Source organism: Marmota monax, unplaced genomic scaffold, assembly GCF_021218885.2.
Source record: "Marmota monax isolate L192 unplaced genomic scaffold, Marmota_monax_Labrador192_F-V1.1 WCK01_AAM20220418_F8-fsc00007, whole genome shotgun sequence".
Taxonomy (NCBI): Eukaryota; Metazoa; Chordata; class Mammalia; order Rodentia; family Sciuridae; genus Marmota; species Marmota monax.
In genome coordinates, this window is record NW_026692781.1 from 6,155,990 (window position 1) to 6,180,478 (window position 24,489).

A 24,489-nucleotide genomic window follows, 5' to 3' on the forward strand; every position below is an offset into this window, starting at 1 on the left:
CAAAAAAGAGATACTCCACATCACTAATAACTAGGGAAATATATATTTTAAAACCACACACCCAGTAAAGCTAACCAAAAAATGAAAATAAGCATTGGCAAGGATGTAAAGAAACTGGAACCTCTGTGTACTGCTGGCAGGAATGTAAAATCATACAGTCATTGGAGAAACCAAGATAGCAATGGCTATTCCTCAAAAGATTAAAAATAGCAAAGGGTTCATCAATCCCACTTTCCAGTGTATATCCAAAAGAAATAAAAGTAGGTTCTCAAAAGAGATATTTACACACCTACTTGAAGCACTGTGCATAATAATCAAGAGGTGAAAGAAATAGATAAACAAAACATGATATATATATATACTGTAGAATGTTATTCTGCCTTAAAGATTAACAAAGGGAATTCTGAAACGATGCAAAATGGATGTACCCTGAAAACGTTATACTAAGTAAGTCAAGTCACAAAGGGACAAATATTGTATGATTCCACTTATCTGAGGTATTGAGAATAGCCAAATTCATAGAAACAAAAAGTACAATTGTGGTTGTCAGGGGCTGGAGGCAGAGAAGAATGGCAAGTAACTGTTGTTTAAAGGATACAGAGTTCCAATTTGGCAAGAGGAAAACATTTTGGAGACTAGTTGCACAACAAAATGAATATATTTAGCACTACTTAATTTTGAAATGATCAAGATTGTAAATTTTATGTCATGTACTCTTCATCACAATTTTAAAATTCTTTAAAATATTTCCAGCTAAAATATTTGCTCTAATCAACAGAGCTAAAAATTTTGGTCTCCGACTTTATTAAAAGAGGAACATATGCTCTTTTTTAAAACTTGAAAAAAATACTTGGGATAATTGGATGACTTGAAGTATTCGACTTCCTCAGGAAAAATTATGCCATCCAGAGGTAGGCAGCACTGCCTGTTTTTATAATAACCATCTTTTACATGCACAGTTTCACTTTGTTTGTTTATGAAGTACTTGGGACCAAACCCAGGGGTGTTCTACCACTGAGCTACCTCACAAGCTCTTTTTATTTTTGGAGACAGGATCTACCAAGTTGCCCAGGCTGGCCTTGAATTTATAACCTTTCTGCCTCAGTCTCCCAAACACAGTTTTACCTTTTTTAAATATGTGGGGGATTAGAAGATATCCCAAGAAGATCTTTTTTTTTTTTTTTTTGGTATTGCACTCAGGGGCACTCAAACACTGAGCTACATCCCCAGCCCAATTTTGTATTTTATTTAGAGAAAGGGTCTCACTGAGTTGCTTCGCACCTCACTTTTGCTGAGGCTGATTTTGAACTTACAATTCTCCCGCCTCCACATCCCAAGATGCTGGGATTACAGGCATGTGCCACTCCGCCCAGCCCCAAAAGACCATTTTTTAAAAAAATATATTTTTTAGTTGTAAATGGACACAATATCTTTATTTTAGTTATTTGTTTTTATGTGGTGCTAAGGATCAAACCCAGTGCCTCACATGGGTTAGGCAAGCGCTCTGCCACTGAGCTACAAACCTAACCCTCAAGAAGACCATTTTATTACAAGTAAAACATATGAAATTCAGATTTTTGTGTCCATAAAGGTTTCATTTGAACACAGCTATAGTCATTTATTTGCATACTGTCTATGGCAAAACTCACAATGAACAGAGATTGCAACAACTCTAACTCCAAATAAAAAGTTTGAGAGGGCTGGGATGTAGCTCAATGGTACAGTGCTTGCTTATCATGGTTCAATCTCCATACCACAGAAAAAGAAAGAAGGAAGAGGGAAAGTGGGAGGGAGGCAGGGAGGAAACAGTAAATATCAAAACTAAAAATACTGATTCAATAATGTGATATTTGAGAAATAAAAAGTCAGTCTTCTGTCGTTATTTTATTTCTACCACCAAGACAGCTACATAAACTGTGCATGGCAGCACATATCTATAATCCCAGTGACCCAAGAACTTGAAGCAGGAGGATCACAAACTGGAAGCTAAACTGGGCAATTTAGACAGACCCTGCCTCAAAATTAAAACAAAAAGGCCCAGAGATGTAGCTCAGTGACAGAGTCCCAAGTTAAATTCTCAGGAACACACATACATACACACACACAAAGATATCTACGTATGCCAGGCACATATGAATCCACTTTATTTTTAATACTAGTATCTAGAATAAGCCTTAGTCTTAGGAATAATTAACTGCTTTTAATAAAGCACTTAGGGCACTCTTAGTAAATATAGGCTTTATACAACTAACTAGTTAGATAGCTTTGTGCTCTCAAATAACTTGGGCTGAAAGTCACTTTTATTTTACACAAGTTTAGAAAAGGAATTTTTAAATACCATTAAAATGTACAATAAAAAGCTGAGGATTTTAAATGCTCAGTATAGAGTGGATTGCCTACCATGCATGAAAACCTGGGTTCTGTTCCAAGCCCTTAAAAAAAAAAAGTGTGTGTGTAAAATTGCTCAAAGCTAATGATAATTTATAGTGTGCATCACTTTTATCTTAACAATTTCTTAAAAGATTTTTTTTAAAGCAAGGTTTTAAAGTGGGTAGAAATAGGAATTGTAATTCATCATGTTAGAAGGTAACTACCATGTCTACTAAAATCAGAAGTTTTGACAATGTTCTAACTAGCCACTCACCTTTGTTTAAGCCAGTTAACTTATTAACACAAAATTTAAAAGAGAATAATTGCTGGATATTAAGATACTTAAAACAACATATTTTATATATTTATCTTGATCCTAGTAAGTAGAAAGCAGATACTACTATGAATTGATCCTGTTAAAGAGACTATCAGATAGCCTGGAACACTCATTTGAAAGTATCTATTTCAAGCCTCCAAAATTTCAGAAGACAGTATTTTGGGGTTAAGATAATATAATTTACCCCCTCCAAAAAATCCCATTTTGTCTCAGTGTAGAAAAGAAAACTAGATAGTCTAAACAAATGCAAGTAATCCTAACATACAAATTACTGCACTCCTTGTAGTTAGTGTTATAGTGAAAGTAAGCACTGGGAGCAAACAAGTAGTAATAATAGGCCCATAGTAACTGCGTCCACAATGAAATCTCAGTTTCTACTTTTCTTCCTCCTTAAAAAACAAAACAAACCAGATCTAGATAATTTTATGATGAAGCAATTCCTTGAGCAAATTTTAGAAGTTTTGAAAAATTCTTAAAACACATTACAAATAGGCTGGGCATGGTGGTGCATACCTGTAACCCCTACGGCTTAGGAGGCTGAGGCAATAAAATCTCAAGTTCAAAGCCAGACTCAGCAACTTAGGTGAAGTCCTGAGCAATTCAGTAAGACCCTGCTCAAAATAAGAAATAAAAAATGGCTGGGATGTGGCTCAGTGGTTAAGTGTCCCTGGGTTAAATACCAGTACCAAAAAAAAAAGCAAAACAAAAAACACCATACACCACAAATAGGAAAGATTAACAAACACTGTTTAGTCTCTTAGAAATAAAAAACATGTAAAAATAACCTAGACTATCATACCTACTTAACAAACCAAAGCACTTCTTAAAAACACTACCACTAGAGCAGCAATGTTTCCATTCAACTGCATCATGTGTGTGGTCCTACTAGTACTATAACTGTGTACAACTCGTGATACAGTTAACAGCCATGAAGACATCCATATTTTTTGACTAAAAACCTTGACCAACAAATTAAAACAATAACAACAATGTGTGAGGCATAAAATTTTTCAAAGGCATATACGGTATTACACTGTACTGTTTGTAAAGCTGACAGTTTTTATATTAAACTACTGCTCAAATACCAGTAATTTAAAGAAACAAAGTGGCAAAGATGTGTGATGCATTTTGTTAACCTACATGGAAATAACTAAAAGCAAAGAGCTGAAAAAATAGTCAACATTGAAGGACTAGTACATGTGTCCATTAACAAAGTAGATCCCAGCTATTAAATTATTAAAGAAAGTTACAAATACTGACTACGAAATTAACTTCTGAAAAAGCACAACTCCACTGTGATTGTAACTCACTACAAAACAGCTTTTTTAGAATCAGAAAACTGTATTTAAGTGGAAGGATTGTGTGCTAACTTACTCAATATGTCATACTTTCACATAGTAGAAAACAAAAAAGTAACCCAAGATACCATATAACTAAATTTATACATTTACTATCACTATCTTTGATGATTAACAAATTTAGCTTGGGGCTGGAGGTAACTCAGTGATAGAGCACTTAACTATCATACATAAGGCCCTGGGTTCAAACCCCAGAACCAGATAACAAAAAATTAACCAATAACTACAATGTATGAAAATATTCCCCAAACCAAGAAAGCTACAAGGTTCTTCCTATAATTTTAAAAAATAGTTTTAGTTGTAGATGGACACCTTTATTTTATTTAAAAAAAAAAAAAATTTGTCTTAGCTATAGTTGGACACAACACCTTTATTTATTTATTTTTATGTGGTGCTAAGAATCAACCCCAGTGCCTCACATGTGCTAGGCAAGTGTTACCACTAAGCTACAATCTCAGCCCCTCTTCCTATCATTAAAGCATAGTTTTGCATTAAGTTATTCTAGCCAAATACATATAAACATGAAGTTATAAATTTTTATAAATGACAATTTTAAACATCATGACTCATTATCCATGCCAGGCTCATTGTATCAGTTTCATTATAACTATTTCTTAAAGGAAAAAACAAACAGTTGTTTAAAATAAATAAACACACAAACACACACACAGTGGGAGGGAGGTCTGAATTTACTTGAACACAAATATAACTTATCACTGGTATGAATTGGTTGCCAGAGAATGACTTTACAAACTTCAGAAATCTTGAAGACATCAAAGGGAAAGATATCTGTGCTTGAAATTAAACCTACAACTCTAGATGGCTGTTATACAAATTGACCATATTCAAGTTCTGTACATAACCAACTTACAATTTAAACAAAAGAAAGTTAAAGAGGGAGTGAAAAAAGAAGGGAGCTGGGAAAGGAGAAAATTCAAATCCACCCAATTTTTGAAACCAATTAAAGTATTTTTTAAAAAAGCAAACAATAAATTTCTATCTACTTCCAGTGGTTCAGGTAAATAAGACCAACCTTCTGGCTGAGGAAATCTGAAAAACTGGACTAAATTCAAAAGAAGTCTGCAGTGAAGAATCTTGGGAACAAAATTCAGAAAAAGAAGAACACTTCAGAAAGGTGAATCTGGTATACAAGCTTTCTCTTCCCCTATCTATCTTCTGGTTCAAGAACTAGTGACTGTGAGGCTGAGAAGCTCAGTAAAACACATGACAGCCTCACTGGCCTAATCAGATAAAAAATGAAATCCAGTCTCCCCGAAACTGGGTTGAGATTCCAAAATCAGAGCAACAGTGAAGAGAATTAGGCTCAACTTCCAAACATCTCAATCCTTAACAATAAATTAAAACAATCTGAGATTTATAATACCTATATTCTGCCAAAATTAAATGTAAATTCTCTCACAGAAGATTACCACCATTATAGGCCTCAAATTATTTCTATAGTTTTCCTATACAATGTCCCATACCCAGCAAAAATTAGCCAGAAATCTAAGAAAATAACACGTGACTGAAAAGCAAATGAAATATGGGACAAAACCCAAAAAACTCTAGGTGATACAAATACAGACTTCCAAAAAACTGATTGAATATTAAGATTGAAACTTTACCAGTGACTCTGAAAGTAAGAGAACCAAGTTTAATTCTAGAATTAAAAAGTAAAAGAACCTAAATGATGAGCTCAATGGATGAATTTGACAGTATATCAGAATCAGCTTAAGAAAGAATAAACTGGAGAGTTGGTCAGAAAAATATCTTTTAAAATGTACACAAATAAAAAGATGGGAAATGTAGAGGAGAAAGTAGAAAAGATAAGGCACATGTAAGAAGGTCTAATACATAAATAACTGGAGTATAGAAAAAACAATGACAAGTTAAGAATACTTTCTGAAGAAATATGGTCTGAGAATTATCAAAAATTGATGAAAGCCCTCACTAGTGCTGTCCAATATAACTTTCTGCAATGATGCAAATGTCCTCCATCTTCCAATACAATATCCAATAGCAAGTCGTGGCTACTGAGATCTTAAAATGTAAGAAACTAAACTTAACTTTTAAATGTTAACTATAGTCACAGCCTCTAGTGTCACTGACAAGTGCAAGCCCAAGTCACAGATATAAGTTCTGGAATACCCATAGAACAAATGAAAGACAATCACATCTAGACATTTCAGTAAAACTGATGAAAATAAAAAAATACCCACCCCCCCAAAGTCATAAGCAAGATCACAAAGGAAAAATAAGGCTGGTAACTGACTTCCAAAGAGATAATGAAAACTAGGTTTCAATGGGGCAGTATATAACATGTTAATAAAAATAACTGCCTACCTAGAATTCTATGTCAAGCCAAACAAAACCACTCTTGAAAAATATAGATGTAAAACAGGACATTATCAGAACAACAACAACAAAGAGGCAGAATTTCTCAGATAAGTAAAAAAAAAAAAAAAAAAAAAAAAAACACCTAGAAGCCCAAAGATGCACTAAAGAATGAAGAGCTAAAAGAGAAAGATAAGAACTGGGGCTGTAGCTCAGAGGTAGAGCACTTGTCCTTCATGCATGAGGCACTGGGTTCAACCCTCAGCACCACATAAAAATAAACAAATAAAATGAAGGCATTCTGTCCATCTACAACTACCAAAAAAAAGAGAGAGAGAGAGAGAGACAGAGAGAAAGGTAAATTTATAGAAAAATTTAAACATATCAAACACTAATGATAGTATTTTGTAAGTGGGTTATAATACGTAATTGAATTATTTAGTAACAGCACATAATTCTAGAGAGTGAAATATACAATTAACGTCTTCTAAAGTTGATACATTCATCAGGAAGAAGGAAAACTACTACTTACATAACACTTTTACATGTCAAGGAGTCCTATTGTAATCTCCAGAATAAACATTGAAAAAATAACAAAAGACAATGTAACTATTAATCCAATTGTATGGATGGGTTTTGGGGAATGAAAAATAATAACAATCCAAAAGAATGTAGAGAATAAAGTTCAAACGAACCAAAATATTAAAAAAAAAAAACATTTATTAGGAATACCAATTTAAACTCAAATTTATCAGTACGTTTATTAAACATAAATGTACTCAATGTTCCACTTAAAGGACAAACATGGACAGGCTATATTTTAAAATAATAATAATATATGCTACTTTCAAGAGAGCTAAAACATAAATTGTAGTTTAAAGAATGGAAAAGAATTTATCATGCACACACCAAATGAACATGTACACAAGATGAAGAGTACTATCAGGCAAAATATATTACTAAAGGTAAAGAGATGCTAAAGAGATTACTAAGATAAACCTCATGATAGTAAAAGGTTTACCAAGCACATACAAAAATTTGTCAGCATAAATAACATTTAAAATATAAAACAAACTATACATGATAATTGGAAACATTTTAGTAAATCTTTCATTAAATAGGATTTGAAAAAGAAACTGGACATAACTGACAAACATACATCTCACAACTAAAGCCTACAAAACCTGCTGTCATTGTTGTTCTAGACAAGGAATACTTACCCCAAGTCATAAATCTCGAATTTCAAAGAACTAAAAATATTAAAGATTTGATTCTTACTACAGTAAAATGAAATTAAAAATCTAGACAGCTCACATGTTTAAAAATTAAGCAATATACTTCTAAATAACCCATGAATCAAAGATCAAATCATGAAAATTAAGAATGTTTTGAACTAAATCAAATACAAATGATATATACATACATACATGGATACACACAAATCAAAACTTACAGAAAGCCACTTAATCATAACTTTAAAATAGTTAATTGTATGTTATGTAAATTTCACTTCAATTTCTAAAACAGCAAAAAAAAAAACGGAGGTAGGACATCAGACCCATGCTTTGAGAACTTTATTACCTCAAATACATATATTGGAGGGGCAAACAGGCTGAAAATAAGAATTAAGCATTTGTCTCAAAGTCTATAAAAGAATAGCAAATGAAACCCAAAGTTAATAAAGGAGAATAATAAAAATAAACAAAAATCAATTAAGTAGAATACAAAGGAGAAAGAATGAACATACCTAAAAACCAATTTCTCAAAAAGGCCCTGTTATCTGGGCACGGTGGAAGGCTGAGGCAGAAGGATTTCAAGTTCAAAGCTAGTCTCAGCAACTTAGTGAGACCTTGCCTATAAATAAAAAATTTAAAAAGGGCTGAGGATATGGCTCGATGGTTAAGTGCCCCTTGGTTCAATCCCCATATGAAAAACAAAATGCCTAATAAACAGATAAAACTACTCAAGGAAAAAGCAATGTGATATAGACGGCAACTACCTGGAATAAAAAAAAAAAAAAAAAAATCACTACAGATCCTATAGACATTAGAAAGATTACAAAGAACTATTATAGTCTTATGCAGACACATTTGAAACTTTTAGGAAAAATAGAGAGGGCCTAGGGTATAGCTCAGTGGTAGGGCATTTGTTCTGCATGTGAAAGGCTCTGTTTTCTAGGCCAAGCACCACCAAAAAAGAAAAAAATGGAGAAATTCTTAAAAATTACAATTTACCAAAACTGTTATGAAAATTGAAACCCTGAAGAATCCTAAGACATTATGGAAATCAAACCTATTACTTAAAACTTTTCCATAAAGAAAAATCCAGGCCTAAATGGATTGACCAGTAAATTCTCAAATTTCAAAGAAAATATAACAATCTTCTTATATAAATTCTTGGAGATAATGACAAAAGCAAAAGTACTTCCCAACTTGGTTTTATGAAGCTGTTATCTTGATACAAAACCTAACAAGGACGTTATAAGAAAGGAAAGTCACTCTGATCACAGCTAACTCAACAGGCTAAGGCAGGATGATCCCAAGTTGGAGGCTAGCCTGGGCAACTCAGTAATACTCAAAATAAAAAATAAAATACATATTATTGAAAAAAATCTCAATAATAAAAAATGAAGAAATAAAACTAATTCGAAAATGCAGGTGCAAAAGTACTAAACAAAAGACAAGCAGTGGTCAAGTGAACCCGAGTTAATTCCCTGGTAAACCTCCCCTCCAAAACAAAAAAGAAAAGCAAAGAAAATCAGCAATTTGTATAGCAAATCTGTACAGCTCACACAAGGTTTGGATTAGTCTAGGAATGCAAGGTTGGTTTTAAAACTTACAGAGCAATAATATAATCCACCATATTTTTTAAAATCTGGATAAAAGTTATATAATTCCCTGAAATAGATACAGAACAAGCATTTAATAATTCAACATCCACACATAATTTAAATAAACAAATTAAAAAGAAAACCCAGTAACTAGGAATAGCAAAGAATTCCCTTTATCTGAGAAGGTATAGACCCAAATGCCTATATACTAGATTGTAAAATATTTCAAGATTTTCTCTCATGTCTAAAATTAAAAACCAAATAAGATTTCCACTCTAACCACTCTTATCACCACTGTACCAAGTCAGAGTTGTTATAATAAGGCTAGAAAAATAAATAAATAATAGTAGGATTGAAAAGATGAAACCATTACTATCCATAGGTAATATATTCAGAGAAAATACAAAAGAATCTGAGATAAATTAACAGAATTATAAGCAAGATTGCTTGTTACCAAGTCAATATATAAAAAACATCTGTTTCTACATATCAGCAACAAATCAAAAGATAAAAGAGAGAGTTTATAACCACATTAAAAAACATTAACCACCGATAAATATAACAATAATTATATAAGATCGATACAAAGGACCTATAAATTACTGAAATGATGAGTGGAATATATTATCTATATGGCATGAAACTTTATTATAAAGACATGATCTATAGATTCAATATAATCTCAATCAAACCACTAATAGGTTGCTTTTTATAGAACTTTCAAGAGTCAAAATAACCAAGGCAATCCTGAAGAAAATCAATAAAGTATTTTTTATTGCTGTCTTAACAAATTACTACAAACTTAGCAGATTAAAAAATACCCATTTATTATCTCCAGTTTCTGTGAGTCAGAAATCTCAGAAAAGTATGGCTCTCAACTAATTCCCTGCTCAGAATTTCAAAAGGATAAAATCAAAATGTCTGTCAGACTGTTCCTATAAAAATGCCACAGGGAAGAGTATGTTTTCCAGGTTCATTCAGGAGGTTGGCAAAATTAAATTCCAAGCAGCTACAGGACTGAAATCCCCATTTCCTTTCTCTCAGAGGTGGTTGGTCTCAACTTCTAGAAGCTACCTCCATTCCCTGGCTCATGGCTTCAGTTCAAAGCTAGCAATGGTAGTTCAAAATCTTGAAGCAATCTCTCTCTGACCTTTCCTTCTGTTGCATCTCTCTTCTGCTTCCCTCTTCAGCTTCAATAAAGATAATCTCACGATTTCAAGGTCTGTTAATCAGTAACCTTAATTAAATCTGCAAATCCCTACACAGCAATATCTAGATTAATACGTAATTGAATAAACAAGGGACAGAAACTTTGGGGGAACATCTTTAGAATTCTGCCTCCCTAGAAGGAGGAAGAATTCTTTTACTGCCCATAAGGTTACTGCCTATCAAGTTTATTAAGAAGATATAATAATTAAGACAAATGGTACTAGCAGAACAGATAAATGATATAGACATAAGAGCACAGAAACAGAACAGTGTACAGATACTTGATCTATAAAACAGGCAGCACTAACAAAACAGTAGGGGGACAAAGCTTTTCAGTAAATGGTGCTGGTCCAACAGGATAATCATGCAGAAATAAAACCTACTCCTACTTCACACCATACGGAAGAAAACAGTTTCAGAAAGAACATGGAAAAACATAACATAATGACAACATTTCTGAAGATATTATATATAAGAATGGGACTTCAGAAATAGTAATATGAGGAGCTCTATAAATCCATCTCTCCACTGAGATAATCATGTAACTAGCAAAAATTATTATTTTATTTAAATCATCTATTCAATATGGTAAGAAGAGCAAGCATCTGTGACACATGAACCACAACCAACTTCCATTCCTACCCTCTCAACTCAATGTGGTGGAACTATCATACCAGGCAGGTGCATGCCAGCTCCTCAGCTCTCAGTCTAGGACTACTACTAGGCAGAGAAAGCTGCTGGCATCTCTCACAACCCTGCCCTGAAACCCTAGCCTCATGTTGCAAAATTGTGTTCCAAGCAAGCAAGGATGAGAAGAACTCCCTTCTCCCAATCCAACTCTCACTTGTAAGACAGAAGCTCTACCCTAGGTAGAGTAGGACAAAAACACTTTATGCCAATCACTCACTTGGAAGTCACTGGCTCTTCATGTGGAGAAGGAAGCTGAGAAGAACAGAGGCTACCACTCTCATTTAGGTGCCCCATTCCTAAAGCAATGGTAGGTAGAACTTCAGAAGTGACGGCCAGCTTACAGATTGAGTGGTAATGCATACAAAGTTTTGCAATACCATCTATAGAACCCTTTGTCTGAAACAGACTAGGAAAGTTCATTCCTAAGAGCATTGTCAAAAACTATGAAGATCTTAAACAGTAAACAACTAAAAGGAAGCTAGCAGTTCCAATGATAGTGTGGCAAAAAGCAAAGGTGCAGAACAGCTCAAGTTTAACAGAGAGAATGCGCAAAAGAGAAAGGTAATAAGAACCCTCCCTGGGGTAAGCACAAGTTTAAAGCTTGACAACAATTAGCTTCTGCCAAGAGGCCTGACTTTAATCTGATCAGACTGTGGAGCAATTTAACTCCAGGATTTTGATAATAACAGAGCAATTAGTGGAAGATGACAACAGTAAACCAGTCAAAAACTTAGTGGAGACATCAAGAAAAGAAATGATAAAGAAAGCAGGACCAAAACAACAATCCTTATGGTCAAGAAGATCATGCACATGTCCAAAATAGTATCCTCTAAGAGGCAACAACACAGGCTGCACACTGTGGGGAAGATAGACTTCACTGAACTACTCCACGTAAGTCACTAAACAAATAAGTAAGTAAACAGCAACAATTCCTGGGGGTGAGGAATCCACATGCAGTTACTATAATCTTATCATCTGCAGTGTTCGGTTTTCAACAAAGCATTGTGAAACACTGGAAAAAACAGAAAAGTGTTCAGCTAAACATGGGGGGAGGGAGGGAATGCAGGCAAAAGAATCTGTTTCTGAGAGGGCCCCAGATGCTGAATTCAGCAGAGTACAAAGCAGTTATAATAAATGTATTCAAAGAATTTAAAAAGAAACCATGTTTAAAAATTAAAGGAAAGTATGAAGACAATGTCTCATCAAATAAAGAATATTAATGAAAAGATAAAAATTATCTTCAAAATGAAAATTTTGGAGATGAAACAAACAATATATGAAATTTAAAATTCTCTAAAAAGGCTGAACTGCAGACTAAAGCAGGCAAAGACTCAGAATCAGTCTGGCTACCCCAGAGAGTAATTCAATCTACATGAAAAAAACATGAGTGCATGTAAAAATAATCACATAAGTGTAATTGCATATTCCCCTTTCTTAATTGATTTAAATAACAAATGTATATATTGCATGTACATGATTATAAATGTTAAGTCCATAACATATATATTTGACATATTTTTGTTATATATTTGACAATAATAGCATAAAGGAGGCAGGTAAAGAAAAATTTCATTGAAGTAATGAAAAGACACCAAATGGCAAACTGAATCTATAAGAAGAAATAAAGAGAAACAAAAATGTTAAATAAAAAGGAAACTAACTATAAATATGTGCTTTCCTTCTTTATTTCAGTTTCTTTCTTTCTTTTTTTTTTTTTTTTTTTTTTTTTTGCATACCGAGGATTGAACTCAGGGAAACTCAACCACTGAGTCACATCCCTAGCCCTTTTTTGTATTTTATTTAGACACAGGGTTTCACTGAGTTGCTTAGGGCCTCACTAAATTGCTGAGGCTGGCTCTGAACTCAAAATCCTCCTGCCTCAGCCTCTTGAGCCGCTGGGATTACAGGTGTATGCCACCACACCCAGCTTATCTCAGTTTCTTTAAAAGACATAATTATATGAAAAATTCTAACCATGTATTTTGAGGTTTGTAGCACACAGCAATATGTGTAACTAAAAAGAGCGGGATTGACAAGAGCTATATAGGATTAAAGTTCCTATATATAATTGGACTAAGTTAGCATAGCTGACTTAATCCTGATAAACTATAATGTATATTAAACACTAATGCAATACACTAAGCAAATAATTGATAAAATAATGTACAAATCAGTGGAAGAATTTAAATCTTACAGTAGGAAGCTGCACTTAATGTGAAAGAAACTTGTAAATGAGGAAAAGGACAAAAAAAAAATGAGACATACAGAAAACAAAAAGCAAAATGGGCAACATAAATCCAACCATAGCATAACACTAAATGTGAATGGATTAACAGACTGGATTTTAAAAGAATAAGACCTAAATTCTATATACAGAACATACTTTAGACTCAAAAAATATAAACAGGAAGAAAGTAAATGAATGGCAAAAGATAAGCCATGCAAATAGCCACCATAAAGAGCTGGAGTGCATATACTAATATCAAAAAAAAACTATAACAAAAATTGTAACATTTTTAGAAGAACATTTTACAACAAAGGGTCAACCTATCAAGAAAATGTAACAATTATAAACATATATGCACCTTATAACAGAGCCCCAAAATAATATGAAGCAAAACTGGCAGAATTAAAGGGGGAAACAGAAAATTCAATAATAATAGTTTGGGCCAGGCACCTGAAATCCCAGCAGCTTGGGAGGCTGAGGCAGGAGGAGTCCAAATTCAAAGCCAGTCTCAGCAACTCAGTGAGGTCCTAAATAACTTAAAGTCACCCTGTCTCAAAATAAAAAGAAAAAAAATTAATAAAAGGATTTGACTCGGTGGTTAAGCATCCTTGGGTTCAATCCTTGGTTCCAAGTAAATAAATAAAAGCTGGAGCTGTATTTATTATTATCAATACCCAGCTTTAAATAATGAATAGAACTAGTAGAAGATCAACAAAGAAATATAAGTTCTAAATACCATAAATCAACTACAGTAGACCTAACTGAATATTCCACTCAACACTATACACATTCTTCTAAAGCACACATGGAATATTGTACAGGATAGACAATACATATTCTACAAACATCAAGAAATTGGAAAAGACTGAAAGCATACAAAGGATATTTTCCAACTATAATGAAATTAAATTAGAAATGGAAGAAATCTGGGAAATTCACAAAAATGTGAAAATTAATATATTCCTAAATAACCAATGGGTTCAAAAAACTCAAAGGAAAATGAGAAAATACTTGAGATGAATTAAAAACAACAAAAAAAACATACAACAACTTGTGGAATGAATTAAATCAATGCCCAAAAGGAAATTTATAGCTGTAAATGCCCATATTAAAAAAATAAAAAAGAAAAGAATACTTTTTTATGAATTTGAGATGTCTTCTTAAACACCATAAAGTAGGCCAAAGAATAGGAGGAAATGCTTTAATAAAAAACAGAGTTCTTATCCAAAATACAAGAATTCCTTCAAATATATACACACATAATTTTACAGATATATATGTATATGTAATACATATAATTTTATGTTAGATTTATTACATATAATATATATTATATATGTATATATAATTTTTTTGTAGCAGGGATTGAATCAAGAGATGCTTTACCACTGAGCTACATTACAGACCCCTCTCCCCCACTTTTCTGAAGTTTTGAGACAGGGTCTCACTAAGTTGCTCAGGGCCTCAGTAAGTTGCCACAGCTGACTTTGAACTTGTGATTCTCCTGCCTCAATCTCCTGAAATGCTGGGATTACAGATAGGCACTACCACAACCTGGAGTGATTCTCCTGCCTCAATCTCCTGAAATGCTGGGATTACAGATAGGCACTACCACAACCTGGAGTTTCCTTCAAGTATATATTTTTTTAAATAGTTTTTTAGTTGCTGATGGACCTTTATTTTATTTATTTGTATGCAGCGCTGAGAATCAAACTCAGTGCCTCACACATGCTAGGCAAGTGCTCTGCCACTGAGCTACAACCCCAGCCCTCCTTCAAGTATATTTTCAAAAGACAAACAGCACACAGGACTTTGAGCAAAATATTTGAACAGGCAACTCACAAGATATCCAGAAGGCCAATAAAATTTGTGAAAAAAAGCAGTATGCATCTTCAGTAACAGGCAAATTAAAATTAAAACCACAAAGAGATACTACCTCACATTCATCAGAATAGAGAAAACCAGTAATACTGACAATTCCAATTGATGGTGGAAACGCTGAATTTTATACTGTGCATGGGAATGTACAACCACTTTGGAAAACTGGCAATATCTACTGAAGGCAAATGCACATATAGCCTATAACCCAGTAAACTTACTGTTAGATATATATTCAACAGATATTATTATAGTACACAGACAGGTATAAACATGTTTGTAAGACATTACTGGAGCTGGGGATGCAGCAAAGTAGAACATTTGCCTAGTATGTACAAAGCCCTGGGTTTGATCCCCAACACATGCAACCCCCTCACACACACAGAATACTATTATTAATAATCAAGAAGCAGAAATATCCAAATGTAATAAATGGAGAAAATGCTTTAATAAAAAACAGAGTTCTTATCCAAAATACAAGAATTCCTTCAAATATATACACATATAATTTTATAGATATATATGTATATGTAAAATATACTCATATGCAAAGTAATATTACAAAGTAATATTATAGAGCAATGAAAATGAATTACAGTTTCAGGAATATGATAAACCTTATATTATGTGGAACAAAAACAACTAGACCCAAAACATACACAGTGTGAGTCCATTCATATTGAGTTAAAATCCAGGCTTAACTATGTCAGAATAATGGTTACTTTTAGGAAGCAGGGAGAAGGTTGTACCAGGTGGAAGGAGGAGGGCTTCTGAAGTGCTGGCAATATTATTTCTTGTCTGAGTGATAGTTACACAGGTCAGGATTTATAATAATTTCCTGAGTTACTTCATTTGTTTGTATATCCTGTATGTTATGCTTCAATACGAAAGGTAAAACTCTACACAAACTTTAAAAATAAAATTAACTGAATTACAATAGAATTAAGAGTATTTAAACTTTGGAGGGTAATAACTTTAAAAGACATACATTTAAAATTTGATAAAAAAACTGGTATTTGAATTCAACAAAAGTATAAGGCATCATACAATCGAAAATATTCAAATATATAAAAGGAAAATAACAATAAAAGAAATGGTTCTATCAAATATAACAAAACATGACATTACTACTATATATTCAATGGCTAAGATACAGACTTCAAAAAAAATTGATAATAGGATTCTGATACAAATATCAATTAAATCCAACCTCACTAACAATCAAGACATACCAACTGCAACAAAATACCATTTAATAGCAGTTAAACTGCAGATAACTTGTGTAACTCTATTCTCTAGAGAGAACTTTGTTCATACCTCTGTGACAGGAAATACAACTACCTTTCTCTTCTTTTGAGAGAACTTCACAGCACTGGAAAAGAGTTGTTCTATGACCCACAAGAGAAAATGCCACTGTGATTCCTGAATCTCCAGTTTATAATTCAGTCCACTTGAAGCCTAACTAGATTCTAAGAAACACTAGTCCTATATCCTACTAGTCTGTTTTATTTCTCATAACCAATCAATGAACATAACACCATCCTATAGTATATGTAACAACTATAATAATTGACAGCACAGGGCACACACCTATAATCCCAGCTACCAGGCGGAACTCACAAGTTCAAGGCCAGCCTGGACAACTCAGCAAGACCCTGCCTGAAAATAAAACTCACAAAAAGGGCTGGGAATGTGGCTCAGTGGTAGAGTGCCTGACTAGCAAGGGGGGAGGCCCTTGGTTGCATCCCCAGAACTATACAAAGTAATACTAATAAAATTTGTTTATCTCAGAAGTTGAAAATTGGCAACTCAAAGATTATTTTATCTAATCCACCTTTCAAATGTGTTCTTTAAAAGTATGAATTACATATTATAAATAAATCTTCCTCATTAGACTACAACCAAGCTCCTAGAAGGCAGGGACTATTATGAATCTGTTTTCCCAGTGCTAACTCCAGGCCCCAAAACAGTTGCTGAGTAAATAAACAAAGTATTTCAATACAGTTTCTATAAAACCCCAAAGCTTTGACAATTGATTCATCCTTGAGAAATAGTAATAGACCTTAAAGTCCAAATTCCCCCTCTGGGAAAACAACAATGACAACATATATTAAATAACATAAATAATATTCACCTCCTTTACCCAATAAAACAAATCCTTAAAAATGTTTACTAAGGTAATTAAAAGGAAGTGATTATATATATAATAAATACCACAGTAACATAAAATGAAAAAAATGAGACAACTGTAAGTTTGCATATGTATATTAACTAAATAAACTAGCATACATTCACTTCAAAGATAATTATGAAAACTGCAATATGGAAACAACCACAAATGAGGGGCTGTATCCCAAAAGTTACTTTTCAGTGACTTCCTATTATTAGCTTGTGCTCTAGCCATAGGACCATTTAACTAGATAGTATTTGTTGTCTATTCTTCACCATATAAAAAAGAGAAGCAAAAATTTAAATTTTAAGGTATCATTACATCCACACATAACAGTAATAGATGAAAAACATGCCAGTCGTTAATATGCCATATATTTCTCATTTAATTCTCACAACCTTTGAGGTACTTACTATTGTTATCTCAGAATTTACAAACAAAATCTATAGATTAGGCAATCATAGGTTAAATAAGTACATCAAGTACCAAAAACCAAATGGGAACCTAATTCCAACACAGTGTGCTTGAAAAATTGTTATAATAATTTTATATGTAATAATGCTTTTTCACATGAAGAAAGTACAGTCACATACCATTTAAAGCAGGGGATGTTCTAAAAAATGCAACCACAGGTCTTGTGCAAACATCACAGAGCAAACATAAAGAACTAAGAGAGCCAAAGCAACATAATCTATACGTGGAAAGTCCTGATCTGGCAAATGACCATAGAATGTTGTCAACTAAGTCTGACAAAGGAGACATGAAAAAAAGTAAGAAGACCTGAGAGCTTACTGGGTGTTGTCATGTATTAGCCTTTTGGTTTTGTTTTTTAAAAATATAAAACAAAATTTAAATATAATGAGAAGGGCTGGAGATATGACTCAGTGGTAGAATGCTTGCCTGGCATGTGTGATACCATGGGTTCAACTCCCGGTACCACCCAAAAAAATTAATAAACAAACACACAAAAATTTATTTATACATATGTGTAAATACACATATAAACATTATATATATATATATATATATATATACGTATATGTATACATGTTTGTATGTATGTATATGAGAGTAAGAAATACCCAGAGAGAATATAATAAAACAGTTGATAAATTGGATTGGATATTTGTTCAGTGTCAGGTTTGCAACCCTTGGTTAAGTTCAAGGCATATGTTAATAATACTTGAGCCCAAGATTTTTAGGATGGATTGAACTCATTGGTACATAAATACATATCCATTTCAAGCACTGCTTGCGCATGAGCTACATATAATCTTTCCAAAAAATAATTTGGCAACATTTACCAAATTCCCTAAAATTATCTTAATATTCTCTGCACTGATGGAAAAAAAAAAAAAAAACAAAAACAACTTTTACTTACTGTACCATAGCTGCAGAATAAAAAGGAAAAGAAATTATCTAAACAACTCCTTATGTTGTTGTTTTGTTCACTGTCATCCACTCCGCAGGAAAACTACACCTCACTCAGTCCACGTGGTCTTAAGGAAACAGTCAACCACAGATTTCTTACTCCACCTACAGCTTTAATGGCTATCATTGCTGTACCTCATCTCTTAGGTCCTGGTAAGTAGTTAAAAAGCTGAAAATTAAAAGAAATCTGCATCAACCCAGAAATGATCAGGGACACTGGGAAAGAGTAGTTGTCTTTCAAGTGCAGTTGCTAAGCTACAGGTATATGTCTGGGTCTCCAGAAGCAAAAGGCTAGAAAAACCTAGTAATGGAGACACTGACATTATCTGAGATCTTGGATCTATTTGTTTCCAAAGCCATTCATCTTCTTCCACAGACAATTCCCAGTTATTATATAAACCAATAAATTTATTTTTTTAACTCACCGAAGCTGTTAAGTTTTGAACACCTGCAACCAAGAGAATCATGACTACCACACTAGCTGAAGAATGGTTAATTACCATATATCTAGCCAATGGAATAACACTGACAGATTAGTGTAGTCCTTAAAAGCATGCAAGTTCAGTCTAAATCCTGGCTCTGATACATATTCTGTGCTCCTGGGTACATTATTTAATTAATCTGTGCCTCAATTTTCTCATCTGTAAAACAGGAACAATAAATGTACTTATTTCATATGAAGAAGGAGAAGTAAATGAGTTTGTTTTTATGAAGTACCCAGAGCAGTTAGTATTTTTTAAATAAATAAGTAAAAATGTGTGCAAGTTAACTAAGCCATATAATTGCATGGTTGCTTACCAAAATAAATAAATAGATAGATAGATAAATAGATAGATAGATACATATTTAAAAATCTAAACAGGGAAAAGCTGTATTTTTAAGAGGAAAACACACTATTCATTAAAAAAATAAACACAAAACTAAAATATACCTGTGGTCTCATCAGATGGGATGAATATGATTAACTTCACACAAATCCCTTGAACTCTCCCCAGTAGCACTACTGTTCATCATCAAAATGGGAAATACAAATACAATAGCAAGTAGGAAACATGAAATTACATGATATATCACATTTAACTATATCAGCTCTTACTGACATAGCACAAGAATTCTAAACCTAAAGAAAGCTTGACATTTTCTTAGTTGATTAGCTTCCAAAGAAAGTACATATTTATGAGTACAACCAACTCTTTAATAATCCACATAAGATGAAGAACACATCATAAATCATCCTAAAAAGTCCACTCATATTTATCTAGCTTTCCAATGAATCTTTGGCAAATATAACCACTTTTATTGAATAACTTGCCTTTTTGAAAAATTCCAGACCCACAAAGGAAGCCACAATGAGAAAATTTAATTCAACACTCACAATCTACCACCTGGATCCATACTACATATTTTTCAACCCTTGGTTTGAATTCCTATCAATACATTCACCTTTTCTCTGCCTGTTGTTAGATTTGCTATATGGTACATGTTACCAAGGACTTTTTCTTTTCTGTAAGCAATAGAGGAATTAAAAACAAGTGTTTGGGGCTGGGGTTGTGGTTCAATTCCCAGCACCACTAAAAATAAATTAATTAATTAAATAAGGTTTAAAAAAAAAAGTGTTTTAGGGCTGGGGTTGTGGCTCAATGGTAGAGCACTTGCCTAGCATGTGTGAGGCACTGGGTTCAATTCTCAGCACCGCATATAAATAATCAAAATAAATAAAAAATAAAGGTCCATTGACAACTAAATATATATATAAATATTATAAAAAGTGTTTTAAAAAATACTTTCTACATGAGGCAGATTGCACATCAAGCTTCTTTTCCTTGCCCATACTGAATACTAGTAAGAGTCAAAAGTCTACCACAAAGCATCACAATTTTTTCAGAGCCACCACAACAAGAGAAGGATGAATCAACAATGGGAAATTCTTTGTTCTAATCCTAATGTTTATTTTCTATGGAACCTGTGGGCTTGTGAGGCCAAAATATTAAGATAAATGGAACTCCAAATTAGATTACCAAACAGGAAAACAAGATTTTTCATTAATGAATTTCTAATATTTTCCATGAAGGGACTAAATTTATCTTAAAATAAAATGAAATGTAAGATCCACACAGTTGGTATAGCTTTCTAAATTGGGTGTTTGGTTTGGGGCTTTTATTGTTATTGTTTATTTGTTTCAATCTTCACATATATAAAACTCATGTTAAGGAAAAATAAACTTAAAAATTTAGAGGTAAATTGAACGAAATCTAAAAGACTGGTTACTAAATTAATATGTTAAGAAAAAACAATTAAGAAATTATTCAAAATCAAACTTTAGGATCTTAGGCAATATGCCCTAATTATTAAAATACAGAGACTTGCTCCAAATCCTAGGACTAACATTTATTACTCTGGGTCATACTGGAACAATTGCTTTAATTCTCTGTGCCTCAGTTTTCCTATCTGTAAAATGAGAATAATAATTGAATATGCCTCACAGGGTTATGACATTAAAGGAGTTAAATGCAAATTCAATAAAGTTCAGTTATTGTTTTTACTATTATCCATATCACCTTCTAAAATACAACTTCCTTAAGAACTACTAAAATAAGCATGTTCCTGAGTCTGAAATGTGTGTGTGAATTTTACGCATGTGTGTTTGTGTGACTACTTCTTTTTTCCTTCAATAAAACTTTTAGTTACATGTCAGCTCTGTAGAGGGCATCCTATTACATATTGCAAAACCAGTCTCTGAATTTAAGACTTGTCTGTCTGGTGGGTAACATAAATAAAAGTGTAATAAATGGTAGCATGATGGAGGTGCCACAGAAATAAGAAAATCCTATAGAATGCTGAAGAACACAGGCACTTAACTAGAGGCAAACACAGGGTCCAGGCTGAAATATACTCCAGAAGTATTTTCTGAGGAGTAAATCATTTAGTTATTTCACTGCAGGGCATCACATCTAATTATTTCAATTGAGGGTATCACATTGGTATTTATGTAATTTACATAATTTTAACAGATACATAAGTATTTTTGTGCATAGATCATTTTCAAAAAACAAGACTACCTAGCACACAACTTACCATGTTCATAAACCTAAATAGACTTAACAAACCTATCTTCTGAGATAGGATCTTGCTCAACTACTTGGCTCAAGCAATCCTTCCAGTTCAAGTCTTCTGGGTACCTGGACTTGAAAAGGTTACATTGTTTCTTCAAGAAACATTTCCTTGGTCAATAAATAAAAGCTACAAACTTTCCACTAGAGTATTATATTCCAATGTCACAGGAGTTTTCCAGCTAAAAGAGACATAGAGTGACTTTAATCCTACCCCCTCCATTTTGTAAATCAAAATCATTGGGAAAACCACTACCCTAAGAGTTGATAAACAGCATTTTGGTCCCAATCAGTTAACAGTGAAAGCCTGGGCAAATTATCTAAGTTTTCACATCTGTAAAATAACAGGTTTGTACTAGATTGCTTCCAGGGAACCATTCAGGTGCATAATTCTCATTTTATGAAATCAAAGCAAAGAAACTAAGCAGCTTGCCCAAGATCACACAGCTAATTAATGGCAAAATAGGGACTATACTGGAATGCAATCACTTTCTCACCTAAACCACACTTCTTCGCCCATTTTTAACACTATTCCTCTAAATCATTCTAAGACACTTAAAAATTATGAAAATGCATGAAGGAGTTATGAAACTAAATAACTTGTTTCTATGACTTTTTTTAATAGAAAATGAGCTTGAAACCCAAATGCAACAAGTACATGAAGTTTCAAGTTGGTGTATCACTTACTACACATTAAATTGGCCTCAAAAAAGTTATGAGAGGGGGCTGGGGTTGTGGCTCAGTGGTGCAAGGCCCTGGGTTTTATCCTCAGCACCACATAAAAATAAATAAGGGCCAGAGTTGTACTTCAATGGTAGAGTACTTGCCTCGAAAGTGTAAGGCACTGGGTTCGATCCTAGCACCACATTAAAAAATAAAAATAAAGGCAATGAGTCCACATACAATTAAAAATAAATAAATAAATTAAATAAAGGTATGTGTCCAACTACAACTAAAAAATAAATTTTTTTAAAAAAAAGTTATGAGAGTTCATGCCTAACTTGTAGCCATCTAAAAATCCAACTCACAGAAGTGATTATCTCCCATATAATTAGAATAAGAATTTTTACAAGTAATGGTAAATATTACAAGTATAAGTCTCTGAACAAGAATTAAAATTCTTCACTTTATTTTATGTCCAGGTTATATTTAATGTGCATCTTTAGAGTCAAGAGAGATCAATTTAAACACTTTTCCTTATGTTTCCTCTTTTCCTACTCTAGTGTTGAAAATATCAGAACAGTTTAAGCATATTACTTTTGAAATCATATAAACAATCACAAATATAACATTATGTAAACTATGTTATCATTTCTCTTTCAAAACTGAGAATCAGCCCCCATAGTACTCTAATAAAACTCTGTTCTCAAATATATTACAATTCAACTGAACTATATGATAAACAACATTTGATTCCCTGAAATATCTTCAAAGCTATTATATTTCACAAGAAATTTAGCAACATTTCAGAAAGACTAATCTTGTTGACTCCAGAAAATACAGGAAAATCCTCAGAGGAAAGTCACAATAAAAAATGCAAAATAGTCATGAAGTCAACAATAGTTGACTGATTTGAGAGAATATTCAAAAATGTTAACAGATATCTAACTATAGTTTAACTATTTGTAAGAATTTTTAAAGAATTACAAATATTTACATTTTTAAATTCCAAGGACCTTAAACTGTAAATCCATCAGAATCTAATATAAGAATCTGTAATTTATCTCCACTCTCCTCGAAAAATGTTCTAGTACTCTAAATTCTTACAGCTAAATACTTCTTTCTGTTGTTGGACAAGTCTAACTAATCTAATCTATGTCTTCCTGATTCACTTACAGGTCTGCTTTCCAAAATAGGAGAACACCATGGAGCACATTCGTAATCCCAGTAGCTCAGGAGGCTGAGGCAGGAGGATCACAGACTCAGCAATTTAGAAAGACCCTGTCTCAAAATAAAAATAGAAAGGGCTGGGATGTGGTTTTATGGTTAAGAGCCCCTGGGTTCAATCCCTGGTACCAAAAATAAATAAATAAACAACCAAAAAAAAAAAAAAAAAAAAACCAACAGGAGAATGAATCTATTCTCACTTCTATTTATGCTTGTGAAATATATATCTGAAAACAGTTATGTGTATCCCACCCTTTAGTCTCTTTCTAGACTAATGAATGGTCCAAAGATTTTGTGTGGGTCCTAAAGACATTTCTGGACTTTCACATTGCAAGTAACCTTTTAAAGAAAAACTGCAACTTGTCATTTTGGTGTAACATCAGAGAATATTCACTCTAAAAGGCTATTAAATATTTTTTTCCTTTTCCAACTACATATCTATGTGAAGGTGAAGTTTTTTAATATACCTAAATAAAAACATATCACAACAGACTGAGAACAGAAGCATTTTCTAGTTAGCCAGAAACCAAAGTGATTTGCAAAAATATAAAACAATGCCACTAGCTGCACTAATTTTTAGAACATTTTTATTCTTCACAAAAAAAAACCTTATTAGTATGTAGTTGGTTTACCACTCTTTTAAAATAAACTAATAAAC

At 33.0% G+C, this 24,489-nt stretch overlaps 1 protein-coding gene across 3 annotated transcripts in view; it reads right to left on the bottom strand.

The window, feature by feature from the left end:
- The window catches only part of Tlk1 (tousled like kinase 1), a 140,258-nt gene that overhangs the window by 109,649 nt on the left and 6,120 nt on the right, over nt 1–24,489 (bottom strand). The window contains exon 1 of one of the 3 annotated variants that reach the window (XM_058580175.1): nt 13,806–13,902. The exons of the other annotated variants lie outside the window; for them this stretch is intronic. The gene's annotated coding sequence lies outside the window, so the exon portion shown is untranslated. Of the gene's footprint in view, nt 1–13,805; nt 13,903–24,489 lie in introns of those variants that run through there. 3 annotated transcript variants of the gene reach the window in all.